The sequence below is a fragment of the Scardinius erythrophthalmus genome, assembly GCF_964197995.2.
Source record: "Scardinius erythrophthalmus genome assembly, chromosome: 13".
Lineage (NCBI taxonomy): Eukaryota > Metazoa > Chordata > Actinopteri > Cypriniformes > Leuciscidae > Scardinius > Scardinius erythrophthalmus.
Window position 1 is genome coordinate 22,494,639 of NC_138233.1, and position 20,548 is coordinate 22,515,186.

At 39.6% G+C, this 20,548-nt stretch overlaps 1 protein-coding gene across 4 annotated transcripts in view; it reads right to left on the reverse strand.

The window, feature by feature from the left end:
• Nucleotides 1–20,548, reverse strand: part of mid2 (midline 2) — a 162,007-nt gene that overhangs the window by 77,945 nt on the left and 63,514 nt on the right. For 2 of the 4 annotated variants that reach the window (XM_081383583.1, XM_081383580.1), the window contains exon 1: nt 14,042–14,262. The exons of 1 other annotated variant lie outside the window; for it this stretch is intronic. The gene's annotated coding sequence lies outside the window, so the exon portion shown is untranslated. Of the gene's footprint in view, nt 1–14,041; nt 14,263–20,548 lie in introns of those variants that run through there. One more of the 4 variants, XM_081383581.1, reaches the window with a different exon arrangement.

A 20,548-nucleotide genomic window follows, 5' to 3' on the forward strand; every position in this document is an offset into this window, starting at 1 on the left:
AGACCGGACTGTACTACATCACTAGATAAATTACAGCAACCATCAATGTGACATGAAAATAAGACATCTTTTTTTATAGGAAGCTTACGACTATCTTATTTCCCTGAACAATCTTCAGCCCAGAATTGGGGTCAACACCTTAGTTTCACTACAACGACAGTTTCTTTTTGTAGAATTAATTATTTACCTCCTGTAGATGGAACTGACGCCAAATAGACCAAACGCAATTGAGGTAATACTCAAGAAAGACTTGCCATTGTCCTAATGCTCTTAGATGAAGAGTTGTCAAACACTAACAGAATACCTTCACGCTTTCTCTCTCTGCTACCCCAAAGCAGGTCCATTATTGATGTGCATTTGCTCTGGTGAGAACAAAAACGGGATAAAAATGCAGCACAAAATCTCATGAAATATTAAGCGCAGATTATGGAGAAACAGGCTAAATAAAAAAGAGCTGTCGAGAGTTGGTTACATTTATTGCCTAAGTGTTCCTGATTCGGACTACTGACTCTATGTCTTCACCTCCAATTCATTCAGGGAAGAGACAGGGGTGAGAATTTGAAAGTGCTTATGCTGCTGTGTCCAACGTTGAAGTGAATCCTCGCAGGAAGACACAGAAAAACAGGAATGAGAACAAACTGTCCCACTGGAGCTAACAGAAGAGCATCAGAAGCTTTTAGGCTGTGGTTCAGCATCATGGGCACAGGCATCAGACCACATAAATAACCTTTGATTTCTCCATTTTACATGTCAAGAAATCGATTCACAAATATTAAAGATAACTGCGAGTTTCTTTGATGTTTTCAGCCTGTGATATTTTCTAACATATTCTTTGATATTCCCTCTATTTCATGCATTTTGGAGAACAAGATGCATTGAATCTCTAAACATTAGTAGGTCTGGTTCAGCATTGCGGTGGATGGCCCTGCTGACATGCATTAAGAATTTGATCAATAGGAGTGTAAACATGCAAAAGCTGCAGCAAATCCTTTCGTTATGCCGCACCATAAACACAATTTCACTTGCAAAAATTCATTTTCAATCTTCTTTCATTTCCAGTTTGCTGACACAAAATATGCGAGGAACTGACTACCAAACTAATGGCGTACCTTTTCGCTAAATTTCCCATAAATATGCTAATTTGCCATTGCCTGAATGAAATGCAGCCTGTGCCGCACATAAATGGCAATCTGATGGGTTGCTGTGTAGAGACTCAAACATAATCTGCATTCCCATCTGACAAATAATGAACACCAGAATCTGCTACAGTATCATGGGTATCACTGATCCTATCCAAATATTTAAAACAAGTGCCTCCGCATTTTAAAAGTCACCATACCTGGAACTAACTGATTGTGGTCACTAGCAAGAATACCGTGTTTTGTTTTGTTTTTTGGTACCATGATAACACCATGTTTTTTGTCTTGTCTTTAAAGGGGTCATGACATAAGAAATTTGAGCTTTTGACATACAGTAAGACGTCTTGTTTTAAGTTGTATAGCTTAAAACATCCTCCTCATAAACAAAGCATTTATTTAATCGAGCTCCAAAAACAGCTCATTTGGATATTGTGGGATCTATGACGTTACATAGGCAAATACATTTGCATATGACTGCGTCCAGAACAAGACATTGACGAAATGATGTATAACATCATTGTAGCATAGGCCCCGCCCACTATTGTTCAGTCGCTTAATGGCTGGCACCTGTCAACATCGGATGTGAGCGTCACGTCAAAAGCAAAAAGATTATAATCACTGACATGATCTACACTGGATACAGTATACAGATAAGTGTTCAATGTCTGATGTACTCCACGTGTTCGAGTCTGCCTACAACAGGACAAATGGAAGAGTGAACGAATGTTTGCTTTGATGCGTTCAGTTTAAACAGCTTGTTTGCCCCTCTGTACAGATTTCAGAAGGATCCCAGCGTCAGGAACAAGTGTATGGGTTATTTTTAATGGTGCACAAAATCACATCGGAGGATTATATGTTTGTTCGGAGAATTTGACTGCAGATTAAACAATTTCAAAATGCTCTGTCTGTAAATTACGTTTTTTTTTGGATATATGTGTTCAAAATACTTACTCGCGTGCAATAGCGACGGGAGTTGTTTCCTATGCAATGACGTTAGCCAATCATAACAGAGGCCATTCACTGACAAGTCCTTAAGGAGCCGCCCCTTAAAAAAAGATCATTTTCAAGGTTTAGTTCACCCCAAAAATGACAATTCTGTCCACATTTTCTCACCCTCATGTCATTCCAAACCCGTAAGACTTCCGCTCAAATTCGGAACACAAATGAAGATCTTTTCAGAGAGTTTTCTGTCCTTCCGTTGACAGCTATGCAACTACCACTTTGACGCAAAAAGTTCATTAAGAGATCGTAAAACTAATCCATATGAATTTAATGGTTCAGTCCAAATTTTCTGAAGAGACATGATCACTTAATATGATGAACAAATTTAATTTAGGCTTTTATTCACATATAAACATTGATCAGTGAACATAAACAGAAGCTCAACCGAACATGCTTGACGCTCGAGAACAAACCTCACTGGTTCTTGAGGCTCAAACGTGCTGCGTAACACACGAGAATGAACCTCATTGGTTCTCGCACGTCAAGCGAACATGCTTGAGCTTCCGTTTACAACTGATGTGTGAGTTAATGAATGTTTATGTGAATAAAAGCCTTAATTCAATCTATTTATCATATAAAGCGATCGGATCTAAACCGCTCAGATTTCATCAATATGACCTTCATTTGTGTTCTGAAGATGAAATTTCTAGGTTTAATAGAACCTTGCAGCCTGAACGCTTATGTAACCTTACAAAACCAATCCAGTGTTTCATCAAGGTCCTAAACTAAAATGATTTTTGAGATTGCATGCTGGCCTTTCTCGTTCAGAAACGTATAATAGAGAGAGGTCACCTTTTTTAAAACCTAGTCAATGAACCCCATCTGGTGAAGTTCCTAAAATAAACAACTGTAATTTCAAATGTAAATTTCATACCTACTCTTTCCCTGAGTCTATAATGGATAATCCACTGAGGCCTTTGATTAGAGTAGAGCTAAAGCGATCAAGAGAATCCATCTTTTAAACCCTGGATCATTGGCAAGAAAGACAAGCAAAGCACAGTGTTTAATAGGAGAAATATTACTGAAGAAAGATTTGGGATTGGCGTTTCCCTCAGTTTCATCATTAAGCCACAGAGGCCAGCAGTGAACATGAACCAACTGTACCAACAGATATCTCCTCTGGGTAAGAGGAAATGAGAAGATTAATAGCTTGAATCAATATCTGGGTGTTTCTTTAACTAAAGGCACACGTGGCCCTGTGGACCCTGTGGAAATAATTAATATATTAAAAAGCAATTTACACTCTCTCTCTTATTTATTAAATTTGCACACTAAAATGTCAAACAAGAGAATTCTGCCACATCTCAACTGATTTATTTTGAACTGTCATAGAAATTATGGCTATGGAAATTACATTTCAGAATATTTTTTTAATAAAATGACCGACTCCTTTGTCTTGCTAAGAGTAATTTCACAGTTAGTATTTTACATATTCTAAATAGCCTACACATATTTTCACACATTTTGCATAATTTGACCAAATTACAGCATGATTAGAAATGATGCACAATTAAAATATTCTGCTCGCAAGTGTTATTTCCTCAATAAAACAAGTAGACATACTCTCAGAAAAAAAGGTACAAAAGCTGTCACTGGGACAGTACCCTTCAAAAGGGTACTAATATGTACACGTTTGGTACCAATATGTACCTTTGAGGGACTTAAATACACTCTTTAGGTACAAAGGTGTACCTTTTGAAAAGGTACCGCCACAGTGACAGCTTTTGTAACCTTTTTTTCTGAGAGTACATGTATAGAACAGATATAAAAAGATAGACAAATGAATTGTTTTTCATGACAAATAACTAACTTCTGGAACATAAATGCCACAAGTTAAAGAAACACCCAAAGAATGTACAGTAGTTCTTGCACTAATGCCTTATATTATATCTATATTGTTAAGTCACTTGGGTCAATGTCCATATACACACTCCCCTATTGAAGCACCATATGAAAACACTCTCCGCACAAGTGCAGCTCCTTATTAATAAATAAATGGCTGTTTGTGAGGTGTTACAAGGTTGCTAACCCATGCAGAAGGAGGGCAGATAGCGAGGAAATAAAGTGTGCAAGGGAAGTGCAAGACAGAAGTGCTGGAGATGTTGGCGTGTTTCCAAAGCCCCCCAGAGAAGCAGAACCCCTCCTGTACTCGGCTGTAGGAGATGCTATTTATACGCTGCTGTAATGTTTGGTATTTCCTCTGGGGATGGGGTAGGGAGAAGGCATTGTTTTCCTTGGCTGACTTTGATTGTTTTGCTGATTCTTTTTGTTGAAATGTCAAAGTCTTGCTGTTCCGTTTATGCATTTCCATTTGTGTTGAGTTGAGAAGGCCATTATTTCCCCCCACCCCCCTCACAGTCAAGCTGTTTTTGTTTTCTTTCATAGACTCACTGTGTACAGTAGCACAACGGGTTTAACTATTATATTTTATGTTCATTCAACACCCTAGGCCTCACATTTAACACTGTGGATTCACCATGGACTAAACACTGGCAATCAAACTGAGATCAAAAGCCAGAGCACTTATATGAGCCTGTTCAGTTTTTTGCATTTATATTGGCTTCGTGAAGCAACTTAGCAACTCAATTAATGCAAAAATTAAAGGTGCATGCCATTTCTTGCTATTCTGAGTTAGTAAGTACACGGCTGTTCAAAAGTTTGGTATCAGTTAATGTTTTTGAAAGAAGTCTCTATTGCTCACCAAGGCTGCATTTATTTAAACTAAATTATTAAACTTACTACAGTAAAAACAGTAATATTATAAAATATTATTACAAATTAAAATAAAAGCTGAATTTTCAGCATCATTAGTTCAGTCTTCAGTGTCACACTGATGATGCTCAAGAATCATTTCTTATTATTAACAATGTTGAAAACAGTTGTGCTGCTTAATATTTTTCTGGAAACCATGTTACATTTTTGTTTTCCAGGATTCTTTGATTAATAGAATGCTCAGAAGAACAGCATTTATTTGAAATAGAATGTTTTGCATTACTGTCACTTTTGTTCAATTAAATTTGTCCTTGCTAAATAAAGTTATAATCCTCAAAAAAATAAAAAATAAAATCCTACTCCAAACTTTTGACTGGTAATGTACAAGGTAGTTATTTTCAAAATTGAAGGTTCCCCACTCATAGCATGGAAATGAAGCTACAAAATGGGCCAATCAGAAATGGTCATGGTTATAATGTCATAAGCAAAAGTATATTAGCATATGTCCGCTGAAGTTTACATATCAACACCTATTCAGTACAACTCTGAACTTCTAAAGAGCATCAGTCCATGCCAAAGTTAGCCAATCAAAATGTCATTTACATATAAAAATCTTAAAGCTATGGTAGCAGAATTCAGAATATGACTTATTTTACACAAAAGTTTCTGTATTAATAGTGATGCATTTCCACCTGAAACAGTATTCAGGGCAGTTCGATTTCTATGATTATTCAATACTGAATGAGATAATCAACCGTCAAACAGACAGCTAGGGAAAAAATATGCTTTAACACAATGAGCTAAAGATAGCATTCCTCAGCTAGAAACACAAACAAATGACTCGTTTGTTTCCATAATACATGGATTATGCATTGCATACATTGCAGGGAGCTTTTCAGTCATGCACCGTAATCCTGCTCTGCCTTAAGTTGGTCTGTTACTGAGCTGGCGGATAGCGTAGGAGTCCCCGTTCTCTCCGCTCACACAATGGCAAAGTGAGTAAGTGTGAGTGAGCAGCCCTTCATCCCTTCTCTTCCTCCTACTGTACCTGCTTTCTGAGCCTCTGCCTGTATTCCTAACAAAGGGCCATAAATCCATGGAGCTCAGCTTAAATGTGCAGAGCTCCTTCTGCTGAGAGTCCTAAAGTAAACACGCAAGAGGTGAGAAGGAGTTATGCACATGCATTTATTTTGTGGTTTTATATGGTCAAAAATGAGTCAAGAACAGATGACGTGCATGCTGAAATATGGATTGCTGACGCTACTAAGGTCACTGGCAGTGCATGTACAGCATTTGGGTGTTACTAGTTCAATGTCAATATGAAATCAACATTAACCTTATTTGCTTTCTTAACTGTCTCTGGTCTTTCCTAAATGCCTCTTGATTCATAAGCACATTATTATGAAAAAATAGGTTGTTTAACTTGTTTTCATTGCTTTCTTCAAAATGTAATGACTACTCTGGCCACCTCAACTTTCCTATAGGCCACCTCAACCAATAACAGAGTAAAGCATAATTTCTCACCAACTCACATGCCATTTCTCACCAACTCACATGCCACAGGATTCTTTGATGAATAGAAAATAACAATTTCTTGTTCTTTTTTGTCTTTTTAGATCTTTTTTTTAACTATTTAAGTATTTATTGCCACTTTGTAGTGACAGAGACAATTGAAAGCAATTACTTGTGAGTTTGTGAATATTGTGACTGATTCATTCAATGAACCAGCTTAAAAAAAAGTCAATAGTTTGTGTAGTTTGATTTTGCATGCAGCCAATGGAGACAACTCAACAAAAGATGCGTTGCCTATTTTTTTTTGCACTATTTCATGGTAGACACTTTTTTATCCCATTCGGTCCAGAGACAACAAACTCACGATTGTCAAAATATCTCTTTGCTGTGCTGTAGATTCAGTAGCGGTGCAGGAAGCACTGCATATATTCTTAGAGGATCTAGGTAATACTGTAAGTGTCTGTGACAACAATAATATTAATACAGTATAAAAGGCGCACTTGTGTCTTTTAGAGTTGAAAAGCACACTTTGTGTGCGTCTATAATCATAATGCTAAGCCGCACTCCACCCTGTCTGTTCTTTACCAGCCCTTGAGGATGAGGTTCTGGGATGAGGGTGGATGACGCCACTGCCTGACAACCATGCCAGGTGAGATCACAGAATGCACGCAGACACACGCATACATGCGTGCACGGCAGGAAACTCCTGACCTCTTGCCTGCCTCAACAGCAGCACAGCCAATTACTCCCATATGCTCACCTCTGCCTCCTCCGGCCCAGAGTCGGAGCAGATGCGGGCCTTGTGTGGTCAGAGCGGTATACACTTTACGGCTGGGCGGTATATATTGTGTCGACGACATAAACCGTCTATCATTCTAGATTTTTTTTATATTGTTAATATTGCGGTATATAAATATATCTAGTACTACTTAAAGTTATTGACATGTTAGAGTGATAAAGAAACATGTATGAATGAGAAAATAAATAGCGGTATATGCATGATGTTACAAAGTTTTATTAAGCAGAATAAGCTGTAAAAAAAAGAACTCAATGGGCCCTATCTTGCACCCAGCGCAATTGACTTTGTACACCGACGCATGTATCATTCCTATTTTGCACCCGCGCAAAGCGCGCTTTTCCCTCCACAGAAGCACGTCGCTAAACTAGGGAATGAACTTGCGCTCCCTGGGCGGTTCAGCGCAAAAAAGGAGGCGTGTTCCGGCACAAACGTTCCTTCATGTTATTTTGCAGGTTTAGAAAACAATTGCGCCACTAACCAGGAAAAAATAGTTTAAAGTCAGTGGCGCGTTGCGCATGTTATTCATATGCTATTTTAAGGGCGCATGCTTGGCCATAATCAATGTAGCGTGTGCACAACGCGCATACACTTTGATTCTCTCATCTACACAGAAGCAGCAGTTTTCATTTTTGCAAATTATACATTATTACGATAGATAGATAGATAGATAGATAGATGGATAGACAATTTATTATAAAAGCATACATCTAGCTTACACATTTACCCAAATTATCATACGCCTTTTTAACCAAAGTTAATTTGGGTGGGTTTCTCCATCCCCAACGTCCCTGACGAGAGTGTTGCTCTCCTTGAACCGTGGCTGTAAACCGCTCCTGGCGCGCGCCTGGCAAATCCGCCGTTATAATAGCAATCCGCCATGGAACAAGCGCGCCTGCTCTTAAAGGGAATGTGAGATGACGCTCTGATTGGTTTATTTCACATTACGCCCAAACCACACCTATGAATAATGAAGCTACTTCAGACCAATCCATTTTAGATTTGTGCCTGGGGCAAGAGTCATTTATCCCGCCGGGAAAATAGCAACAGCGCCCAAGACCCGCCCACAAAGTTACTTGTGCTTTGACACTTGCGTTTCAGATCGTTAAAATAGTGCCCAATGTGTTACTCGCGATAACTAACACACAAAAGCGCTGGCACAGAAGGACGCCTCTCTCAGACAGCATGCAATCCCCAATTCAGTTCTCTTTTGCAACTTATTGCACTTGAATGGTCAAACAGACACACTATAGTGGTACAACGGATCACAAAACAAGAAATGAATCCGCGAATCACAAGGGTGGCTAACGGATACCTGATCTATATGGATCATGGATCAACTACGATCTATTACACCCTTACACACAGTTGTCAAAATGCAAAAACAGTCGATTATGTCTGAAGTTAACATGCACAGGATGTGTCAGTATTCGCTCTTAAAGTGACAGTAGCCTAATACACCTGCTTCTGCCTATGTCATTAATGTTAATCAAAAGAAAAAAAAAGACAAAGAAAATCACCCACTGCTCTTCACTGAGTAACTTTTGTAGCTTTAATAAGAATCAATATATATTTAAATCATACACTGAAAACTATGCAGTGTTTGGTTAATTTCTGCATTTCCTACTACATGTTAAATAAACTTACTGTACCTTTCCTGTACTGTGTTTGTCTTATTGTTTGTAATTTGCTTCTTTGTTCTTATTTTTAATAATACAAATAAAATAGAACTTTATTGTGATATCGTGAAATAGCACTTCTTTTGTGAAATAAGATTTTGGTCATATCGACCACCACTAATGCCAAGGTGTCAAACAACAAAGAACAACATCTGATCAACTGAAGATCTAATCGCTTATGTAGACATAGCATCAAATTTGTAATCTGACAGCATAAATGATGAATAGCCTCCAAGGGCAAAACTTAAATGGATTTCAGAGGGTTCCCTCCAAATCAGCACTGAAAATGTGAAAAAGTCCACAGATTCTGCCTGTCACTACTTATTATAACAGCTTATGGAATGGTCTAAACATTCCCAGAGCATTTACAATCCCATAATTTGAAATGGATGTGCTAGTGGTTTGGGTCTCTATGGAGACTTCTCTGGCACCGAACACACCAGAGCCCATTTCCTGCTGAGCTGCTGTTTGCTGGAGGAAGTGGCAGAGCTGCAGTGAAACAGCCGGTACATGAGCACCCAGCCTCAGGGTCAGCAGTCCTGTGAGAGTCAACCGTCCATCTCACCTCCAGCGTCTCACAGCTCAGCACTCTTTTGGGAGCGGCAGGATGGAGATCAACATAGGCAGAAAATCCAATTAAGCCTCATTATTTTGTTCAGAATACACTCAGAAATGTGACATACACAAACCGTAAGTTAGAAGCGGTACAGGAATAGCCCCAGGACCGAAAGCAGAGTGAAAGCATCCAGTGTGGTTCAGAGGTGGAAGTACTGCATCTCATGATTTCACAGGAAGATTTGATCTAAGGGTTGTTTCGGTTGATCATGTCTCTAATTGGAACTATATAACAAAAATATGGTCAAACAACTAACAGAATATGTGCTGTTATCATGAAAATTCCAGAACGGGAACGGTTTGTAATCGTGCCGTGCCATGAAGTACCAGTCTCAAGGGGAAACATAACTGGAACCTTTCCTTGCCGTTCTTAGAACGGTTCGGCCAGACTGAATACACACTCAGTATGGCATTGTGGAATAACCAAGGAGTTGAACAGGATCATCACGCCCTGCATAAAACATTTAAAAAGGGAGCATGTGATCAATATGCAACAACTTCATTAGGCACACAATGACCTTACCCTACAAAGCACTGAGATTTACGCCTCCCTTCTGTGAGCAGCAAGAGCGACCTGATCAGTGCAACGCCTGTGCAAAATGTACCCTTCACGCCTCTCTCAGAGCCAGTGCAATCCAGACGCGGTCCCCAGCCGGCCCCTCTAGAGGCTCTCAACAGAGCTCTATGTGAGCTGAATTTAAGGGCCATATGATGTACTACTGCTGCTCATGAATCCCCCTAATATTTCAATTCAACTCTCAATTTCAGTTTTATTGGAATTTCTTCCAAAAATTGTCTTGCATCTCACAGCATTCACTGTCACAGATAAATACATCTCAGTACCACATCAATACAATACACTACAATACAATAAACACCATTAATTCTAATAACAATACATAAATACCAGGGCTATGGATTTAACGCGTTAGTTATGGAAAAAATAACTTGTTAAAATGATTAACGCATTTAACGCACCAGCGAGTAAATGATGACAGATTTTTCATTTTGGGGTAAACTATGCCTTTAACACCTATTTAAAATGAAACTCATCACATGGCATTATTTATGCAAATGTAATTGCAGTATAAATGCATTCATGCCACCTCTGAGCTGAAATAAACGATCTATAAATATATTTCAATACAAATTCAGATGCCTGTTGATGGCCATTGTAGCCTAAAAGTTTGTGTGTTTGCTTTTCTCATTTAACACAATAATGACTTTAAATTATCTTTTAGGGTTAATTTCTCAGCCAAATTTGATGTGCGATTAATTATCTGATTTAATCAGCACATCATGGAATTAAATATACATATATATATGTGACCCAGTCACATGGGTCAATTTATGACAATATTTGGCCGAGATATTTGAAAATCTGGAATCTGAGGGTGCATTGAGAAAATCGCCTTTTAAGTTGTCCATTTATGTTCGCGATTGTGCTGCATTCATTCACAAAAATAAATGTTTTCTATATTTACAGTAGGAAACTTACAAAATATCTTCATGGAACATGATCTTTACTTAATATCCTAATCATTTTTGCCATAAAAGAAAAATCGATAATTTTGATTCAATACAATGTATTGTTGGCTATTGCCATAAATATACCCGTGCGACTTATGACTGGTTTATGTTATGTTTGTATATATGTACATATATGTATATACAGTACACACACAAAAACACACACACACACACACACACACACACACACACACACACACACACACACACACACACACACACACACACACACACACACACACACACACACACACACACACACACACACACACACACACACACACACACACACACACACACACACACGCACAAAGAAAGGTCTCATAAATTAAATCATTTCATAAATCGACCTACACTACTTGCACTGTATGTTTGTTTTTGAATGCATTCAGCATCCAGGCAATTTTTGTGCAACTCATTTTTATCTCCTCGCAATTCAATTCAACCTGCAAGTAAAGCAGGTGAAATATGATTTCTTTTGCCATGTAGAATCAGCAGCAGCTGAATAGCACCACAAGCTCTGTGTAACTGGCCACAATGGATGCAACAGATCATTTCACCATCAGTGACAAATAACGGAGTGAAAGATGGAGCACATCTGCAGTACTGGACAGAAAGTTTGCATGTACAGTAGACTAAAAATATCCCTCTAACCGTTAACGACAGGAAGGGTGCAATCTCTGAACGCTGTGAAAAAGTTATTGTTTCTGTTTACTGTGGTTATAACAGAGTTGCTCATGGAATGCTGACAACAATGCAAACTCATAAAATCCAGCCACACCTCCCTGCTGCCAATGAAGGGAGGTTAAATGCCTAAAAACTCATGATTTAGGAATTGCAATGCATCTTAAGCATAGTAATGCACAACGTATCATTTAGGCTACTCAGACTATGATTATGATTAGGGATGGGCAATATATGTCTATATATAAATGAATTTTATTCAGCAAGGAAGAAGAATTTTATACAGAAGATTTCTATTTCAAATAGAGGCCATTCTCTTGAACTTTCTATTCATCAAAGGATAATGTAAAACAATTATAATAATATGATTTTAGGGTTTAAAGTGAAGATTTTTTCCCCCAGCAGGCGCAATTACAATTATACAATTAAATGACAAAATGTCAATTTGTGGTTGCCTTTTGAACACACAATAGTCCATCATACCTCTGTTCATGTCCTAGACGCAAAAACAATGGCGAGGCACAAAAGAAGCACAGTTCAACCCATTTAGCCTTCTGTTACCCAGAACCTCACATCATCTCATTGCGCTCTTATTCATGTGTAATTCAGCTGAGAGGACGTGTCATGTCACGAGTCACAGGAGCGTAAAAATGAGGTGCTTTCAAAACAAGTGTATGCTCACGCTTTCTGTTTGTTTTGCTCAGAGAGTCGCAGTGGAATAAAAGTCATGTTTTTTTAAGGGCTAACGGTCCATATTTTAGCTGGCAGTTATCTAAGTCTGTACAAAAGAACATGAAGGGACTGACAGCCATGGTGTACATGACACTAAATATCACTTTTATGTATTCTGGTCATAAATGTTAAATGGTTTAGCACTATGAGCTATGTAAGCCAACAGTGTTGCTCTTTCATCAAAGACGCAAATCAGATCAATCTGCCACAAAATATTTAAAAAATGACAGCTGCTAAATGACATTTTAATGACCTTCAACTCGGGGTCTGCCTACAGGGTGTTCTGCATGCCAGAGGAACAAACAAACCCCCATAATACCTGCTTTCTGTTAAAGGACTTTGACAGCCTTTGATAAAAGCTCAACAAAAGAACCACGCTTATTATATTGTACAAAGAAGTGTAAACAATCACTTACAAATCAAAAACAGCTGAGGTATGAAAATAATTGAGCTGAGGTCCTGTGATAAAAACGGATCCAAACCGCCGTTTATGGATTTGTGCTCTAATTTGGAAAAGTAGCATGAGTTTCCAACAATCAAAAACCAGTGAGTAATGCTAATATTAAAAAATAAATAATAATAATTTAAAAAAAAACTACTACAACCGACATTTCTATAGTGATAGACACATTTTCAAGCAGGTAGGCTTGGTAAATGAGTTTCAATTTCATATAAATTATGTTTATAAATGTACTATAAATGGATAAACACCGAAAGGTACACATAACAATGTAGCTGATCACAAGTACTACATGTCCCTTAAACGCAAAATAAATAAAATAAAGATGTTTTACAGTTAGAGTAAGAAATGCACATTACATATGGCACTTGTTTATGAAGGTGCAGTATTTTTGTATTATAATGTAGCCTAATTTATTTTCATTATTTTACAAGGCTACATGTTGTGGCCCCCTTTAAATGTTCTAGTGGGCCCCGGATCCCAGGTTAAAACCACATCTTTGGAAAAAAATAAATAAAACACTAAAAAGTTTCCAATGGTGTTGAAAAACAAAGAAATAGCCTAATAAAAAATAAAATAATAAAAATATAAAATTTAAATCTAAACATAATCTATACGTTAAAGACACTATTACTTAAAAGCCACAGTATTGTTGTCCTTTCTCTTATTATGAAGTCTATACTAAAAGAAACGCTGAGTTTCTCAGGGATGTTTTGACGCAATGGTAACGATATGCGCAAATCCTCCAAATGTTCACATAATGACATTAATCATCCCTTTATTTCTGTCTACAGGAGAAAATCACTGCTGATTGTTGCAATACAATGTTAGTCAGCATCACAAAACAGACGTTTATCTAGACAACGTCGAAATAAAGCGCAACAGCGAACTGGCAGGTTAAGAAGTAAAACACACCGACTGTAGTGCGTTGTTCTCAATATCTAGCGAGTCCACTACATAGACAGCATTTCGAAGCGCCTACGATGCCACAAAACACCGTCTAGGAAAGCAGCTCAGTAGGCTTTGCAACACAGCCCTGGTTCAAAGAATTATAAAAACTTCTCCGCTATTAGTTTACTTCAGGATGCATTAAACTATCCTCTGTCTGACAGAGTTTAAATCCTGTCCAAAGCGCAACTAACTACAGCACAGCGAGACATACGACCACATACTCACATACCAGCTTTAAATGTCGAACATTCTTTTCTTCTGTCATCTTGAAAGAAACCAAAAGGAGACACAAAAGAAATATTGATATCAGAAACAAGTGTTACTGTCTCGACGCGCAGTCCTCTGCGACGCAGTATGTCTCGAGAACGCAACTTTAGAGAAATGAGTGCAGAGCGAGAGCAGACAGACAGGCAGACAATCGCAGGAAACCGGGCTCCTCCCACCGGCTACACACGCGCAAAGAGTCTCCCGAATGATGGCAATGAGCGGCTACGGCTCCTTCCAGGCAGGCTCTCCTTATTGACAGGGTCATTCATCACCAGAAGGCACTCCTGCGTCTCTATACGGTTAGCGATATCAACCATAAAAGGAATTATGTATGTTATGGTCGGCTGTGGTGAACCGGCAAGGAGCTGCCATGACCCATTTGTTACACCTCGCGTATAACTGTGCCTAAACCCGTAGAGAGATGATATAATATAGCATATTATTAACGAGAATCCCACAGAGATGTATGGTAAACAGAATTACTCATGGACAGCTATGAGAACAAATGATGATAAAGAGTTTCATTTGTTTGTCTCAGTTAGGGGTTTACAACAAACGGGAGACTGAGGCTATAGTTGGCATGGCACTCCCCCCTCCCCCTCCCCCTCCGGTGAATTATATTATTTCTATATAAGCACATAAGTCTTGACTTCAAAAAAGCTATTGTACAGTGATATGAAAAAAGGTAAATGAACACACATTTATATTTAGTGGCTTGTCACAATGGGATTAGACAAACTATAGGCTTTTCAGACGAATTTAAAGGGATAGGTCACTCCAACATTGTGTCATCATTTACTCACCCTCATGGTGTTCCAAACCTGTATGAGTTTATTTCTTATGATGAACACAAAAGAAGATATTTTGAAGAATGTTGATAACCAGATAGTTGGCGGTAGCCGATGACTTTCATTTTATATTTTTTTCCTATGGTGACCGTCAACTGTCTGGTTACTAACATCCTTCTAAATAAAATATCTTCATTTGTGTTCAACATAAGAAAGAAACTCATATGGTTTGGAACAACTTGAGGGTGAGTAAATGATGACAATTTTCATTTCTGGGTGAACTATCCCTTTAAGCAGTCAAACAGATATGAAACATAAAAAATGTAAAAGATAACAATATCAAACCATTGTTTAGCCAACAAAAACTAATACTAATCAATACATTCTAACTTTATATAAATTACTCTGTAACTTACTTAACTTTAAATAAATAAAATAACTATTAAACATGTGTGACAACTTGCCCCAAACTATAGCAAAAACATTATCATTCTGTACAAGTTCTGTTGATTGGTGAACAATTGCCACCAATGGTCTCTACAATCAACTTACAATGCTTTTAGGAAAAGCAGCCCTGGTTCTGGTTCTCAAATTTGATTGGCAGAGCTCCTCAAGACGGACTACCTGATTACACTTTAAAAAGCTATAAAATCCCCAACAAATTACTTCAATGCATAACAAGAATGTACCATATTAAATATACAACCTGCAGTTGGAGTTTATTAGCAACATCCTGATTTTCAGCTAAGCAATGTGAACCTAATTTCCTGTTTTTTTTTTTTTTTCTGGGAAAAACCTTGCAAATTGAAGTAGACACATGGTATTAGCTTTTAAAATATGAGCACACCCCCCGTTGAGGGCACCCTACTGAGATAAGGCCATGCTGTCCTACCACTTGGCTCTCAATTCATGTCTGAAGTGTTATGTGCGACCACTCAAAACAACGAAAAATTCAAAACAAACAATTGCTAATTGCTTCCTGGGTTGTTAGTCCAGAAATATACAGTCTCACAGCACTGCTGACAAAACAATTTACACTTGCACTTACAACAGAGTTCAGAAATCAAGGGCACTTGCTTCTAACTGGCAAGTATGATTGACCCTTGTTTCTGTATAAAGAGATTTCATTGAATGATATTAGTAAATGTATAAGTTTGTATAAGACTGTATAAGTTTGGCACCATTCTGGGCATTATTGGTGGGGTAATTTACGAGATACATCCTTAGATCCGTTAGCGCCTGCACTAAGCAATCCGGCTGATTTCTCTAAATAAGCTCTAACTTTAATAATGTTCAACCAAGGGAAAAAAGGCTTCTGGGGGGATGTTTGGCTCAAGGTCATGGTGCAAAGGACCCTAGGTTGATTTTACTCCGAACCATCCCTTTAAGAGCACTTGATAACTATAGGCAGGTGTGTTGGAGCAGGATTGGAACTGAACTCTGAAGGAAGGCAACTCTTCATGAATAGGATTTGGCACTCGTTTTAGGCTTTTTTTCTGAAACTTCTCACTTTCTACCAAGAGGTCAAGGTTTGGGTAGTCTCATGTAGCCTGACCTTCAGAATGACGGCAGAAGGTCTGGACTCCATAGCAGCTTTCATTGGCCAAGGACTGCCCCAAGAGGACTTTTGACCGTCATGTAAAGCAACCAATCACAGTTTGTTTAGTTCAGCGTTATGCTCAGGGGTGTGAAAATAAAGTCAATGGGGCCTATTTTAAAGGGGTCATATAATGTCATTTTTGTACAAGCTAATATGATTCTTTAGGGTCTAAATTAAAAGTTTGTAATATACTTTAATTAAAAATTCTCATTAGTATTGTAAGAAAACACTCATTTTACCTGGTCAAAAACAGCTGTTTTCAGCACGCCGTTTCAGTGCATGTGTCTTTAAATGATAATGAGCTTTGCTCACCCCGCCCCTCTGTTCTGTGCGGACACCGTTTGTAACACAATAACCACAACGCGTCGTTCATTAAAAACGTGGGATTATGAATTATATTGATAACGTCGTACATAGAAAACATGCCATAATGTACCCTGAGTGTAAAAATAGCCACATTCATTGTGAAGCGTGCAAGCTATTTGCAAAGATTAATATAAAGATTAATATAAAGGTCAATGAAACGTTACACTCACTCACTTCTTCTCGAGGTGCAGCAGGAACACGAATAGTTGGTACTGATCCTTTTTTCAGGAGCAGCTTCTTAGCAAATCCAGCTTTATACTGACCCTCGTTTGTAAAGCAGTCTGGTGAAATGATTCGCGCAAACATGACAGCATTGACGTTGATCGTTGGGAATATTCCCTTCGAAAACAAACTCAGCCACTGCGCCTTCAGCGGTTCGGATTTAGGGACATCAACATGACTGCTGTGTTCGTTATTACACCCAAGAACAGAACACCACAATCGTTAGACGCCATTCTACTCAGCACTCCAGCTATCAACAATGAACGCGCCTGTCGGCACGTGCTATGATTGACAGCTCGCTCACGAGGGCGGGTCTGTGTTTGAAACACTGCTGTCAATCAGCCATCGTGGGAGGGGCGTCGATTTTGTGACGTCACAATATCGAACAGCTTGATTTGAGACAGGAGGAAACATATAAGAAGATTAAAATAAAAACACTGGATGGATTTTGATCATTTTATGATGGTTGTGTACAGGCACTGCCAACACACATTTCAGTACAATCAACTTGTAAAAGTGCATGTACCATTATATGACCCCTTTAACAATCTAAGCGCATGGTCTAAAGCGCAAGGCGCAAGCGCATGACGCAAGTGCGCGTTTCCGAATCTACTTTTGCTAGTTTAACAATGGGGAAAATGGTCGCCACACCCGATGCATGGTCTAAAAGGGTTGTCCTTATTTACTTGAGCAATGAGTGTGTTTTGGATGTAACATGGCAAAAAAAACAATCAGAGTCTCATCTTCCATTCCCTTCAAAAGCCAGTTGTGCTCATGCCATGGCGGATTTGCTATTAACATGGCGGAATTTGCAAGTGGAAAAACTGAACGCTTCTATAGCGAGGACACGGATCTGCTCGTACACGAGGTAAAAGCACGCAAGCAGACCATCTACAGGACAAAGTGTTTGTGCGTTGTGGACCCGCCTATAGGCGCACATTACTAACGTGCTCTTTAAATAACAAAAAAAATACTGCGCCATTGACTTTAGATTTCACTTGGTCAATGGGACAGTCTATTTCAGTTGCCTCAAAATAGCAACGTGCCAACAATGCACCTGTGCACAATGGGCACACAAAGGGGCGCAAATGCATTTGCTATTTAAACAACGTGGCTCAGTACATGAAAAGGATAACTGCGTCTGGCTGACACTAGCATAAAACACTTGCGTCGCACCTGACGCTGTTTGCGCCGGGTGTATGATAGGGCCCCTTGTGTGTGTGTGTGTGTGTGACCTGCCTGGTGAAGGATACAAATTTAAGAATATGTTTAATTTATGTTCATGTGAGGCATAGATGATGACAGTTTAATTTATGTTCATGTGAGTTGACAGTTCAAAGAAGATTAAGTGAAGCAATCCAGTCATCGGACATTAACCTTTGTATCTGTGTACACCTCCTGAACAGTGACATGACTCCAAGTTAAACTATTATCATGTGAAGGTATGGGTGATGCTATCAGGCTGATTGGATCATTTGAATGATAGTGTTATGCTTATTCTTGATTGAATCAAGAATCATCCCTCTGCTTTGTTTGACTTGTCTCCACCTCCAAAAGTCCCACCTCCTTGTAAATGTATAAAAACTATACTGTATAGAACTCAGACAGACTTGGAAGAACACTACAGACGACACACAGCGAAGATCCAAATAAATCACTTCTGCTTATCCCAACGTCTCCTGGTCTCTGCTTTGAAGAAGAAAAACTTTACAACACTGGTAAACCCTAAATTATGGGTGACAAAAAAATTGGATACATTTTTTGGTCCCTATGAGGAAAACGTCTCCGGTTACTATCGTAACCTCGGTTTCCTGCAAGGCGGGAACGAGACATTGCGTAGAAACGCTGCTGGAACTCCTCCCTTCTCCACTTTTGTTGAAATCTTGCCAGCTTGGAACAACTGGCCAATTGTCGCGAAGTATGCAAATACTGACAGGCTTGCGGACAGTATAAAATGCACGGACGCAACAATTGCGTCAGAATCACGACTGAAAGCTTGCACAGTTGATCAAACAGCGAACATGGTGGCTAACGCAATATCCCGCCTCTCAGGGACCCGAGGTTACGATAGTAACGGGAGACGTTCCCTTTCGAGAGTGGTAACTCTACATTGCATAGCAACGCTGCGGGAACTGTATTAAAGTGAGAGTAGTGAAGATAAGCCCTGAGTAACGGGGTCAAGCTACACCAGCCACGGAAGAGACAGCCAATAGCTGCGCCGCTATGAGTGCTCGCATCTGATAGGCGAGACTAGACCAATGAGACATCAGCTCTGACCCCATCCAAATTTGCATATCCAAACGCAATGAAAGCGAAGGCTGCACTGATCCAGGGCAAACACAACACAATAAACACTCAAGCATGAGGGTTAAACACAGTGTCAACAGCGGTAGAGGTGACAGCTGTATTAATACTAGTAGCCATTTACACAGAGTTAACAGCATGGCGGTAACCACTGCATAGTAGTTTACAATAGTTCACAATACATGAGTAAGAAACTTAACTCACTGAAAGCAGTTGCGACGCCACAGACGGTACATCCAGCTTGTAAAATCTGGTGAAGGTGTTCTGAGAAGACCAGCCAGCAGCAAGACATAAATCCTGGATAGACATCCCTCTAGAACAGGCCCACGAAGGGGCAACCATCCTCGTCGAATGAGACTTTTTATTTCTTTTAAACGGATACAATCATCATTCACCGAGAACGAGAGCAAGGAGTAAAGCCATTTTAAGGGAGAGCTCCTTAACCACAATCGAAGCTAGGGGCTCGAACGGCGGTAGAGAGAGAGCCCTCAAAACTAGAGAGAGCCCTCAAAACTAGTGCTAGATCCCACGGCGGCACAGATGGCGGCCATGAAGGACAAAATCTCTTCGCTCCCCTGAGAAATCTGGTCACCAGAGTGTGCTTACCGATCGATTGCCCATCAACCGGGGAACGAAACGAAGCAATAGCAGCCACATACACCTTCAGCGTGGATGGCAAACTCCCGCTATCCAGTCTGTGCTGTAGGAAGCGCAAAACATCTGACACAGAACAGATCACCGATGTCAATGTCCTGACACCATTTTGCAAAACTTCCCCATTTTAGAGTGTAAAGGCACCTTGTAGAAGGCGCGTGCGCGGGGGGCTAGGGCCAAACCGAACAGAAGCACTAAATACTGGTATGCCGTGCCTTCGAAAGCAAATCTCAGGAAGCGCCTGTGGCGCGTTGCTTTTTGAATATGGAAGTACGCATCCTTTAAATCCACTGAAGCGAACCAGTCCCCGGGACGGATCTGTGCCAGGATCTGCTTCAGTGTTGTCATCCTGAATGCGCGCTTGGGAAGTGCTCGGTGGATGGGTCTCAGGTCCAGAATCGGACGGAGTCCTCCATCCTTCTTTGGCACCACGAAATAGCGGCTGTAAAATCCTCTCTCCTGCTCACTCAGAGGGACACACTCTATCACTCCTTTCTCGAGCAGACTGAGAACTTCCTGTCTCAGAAAGGGGGCG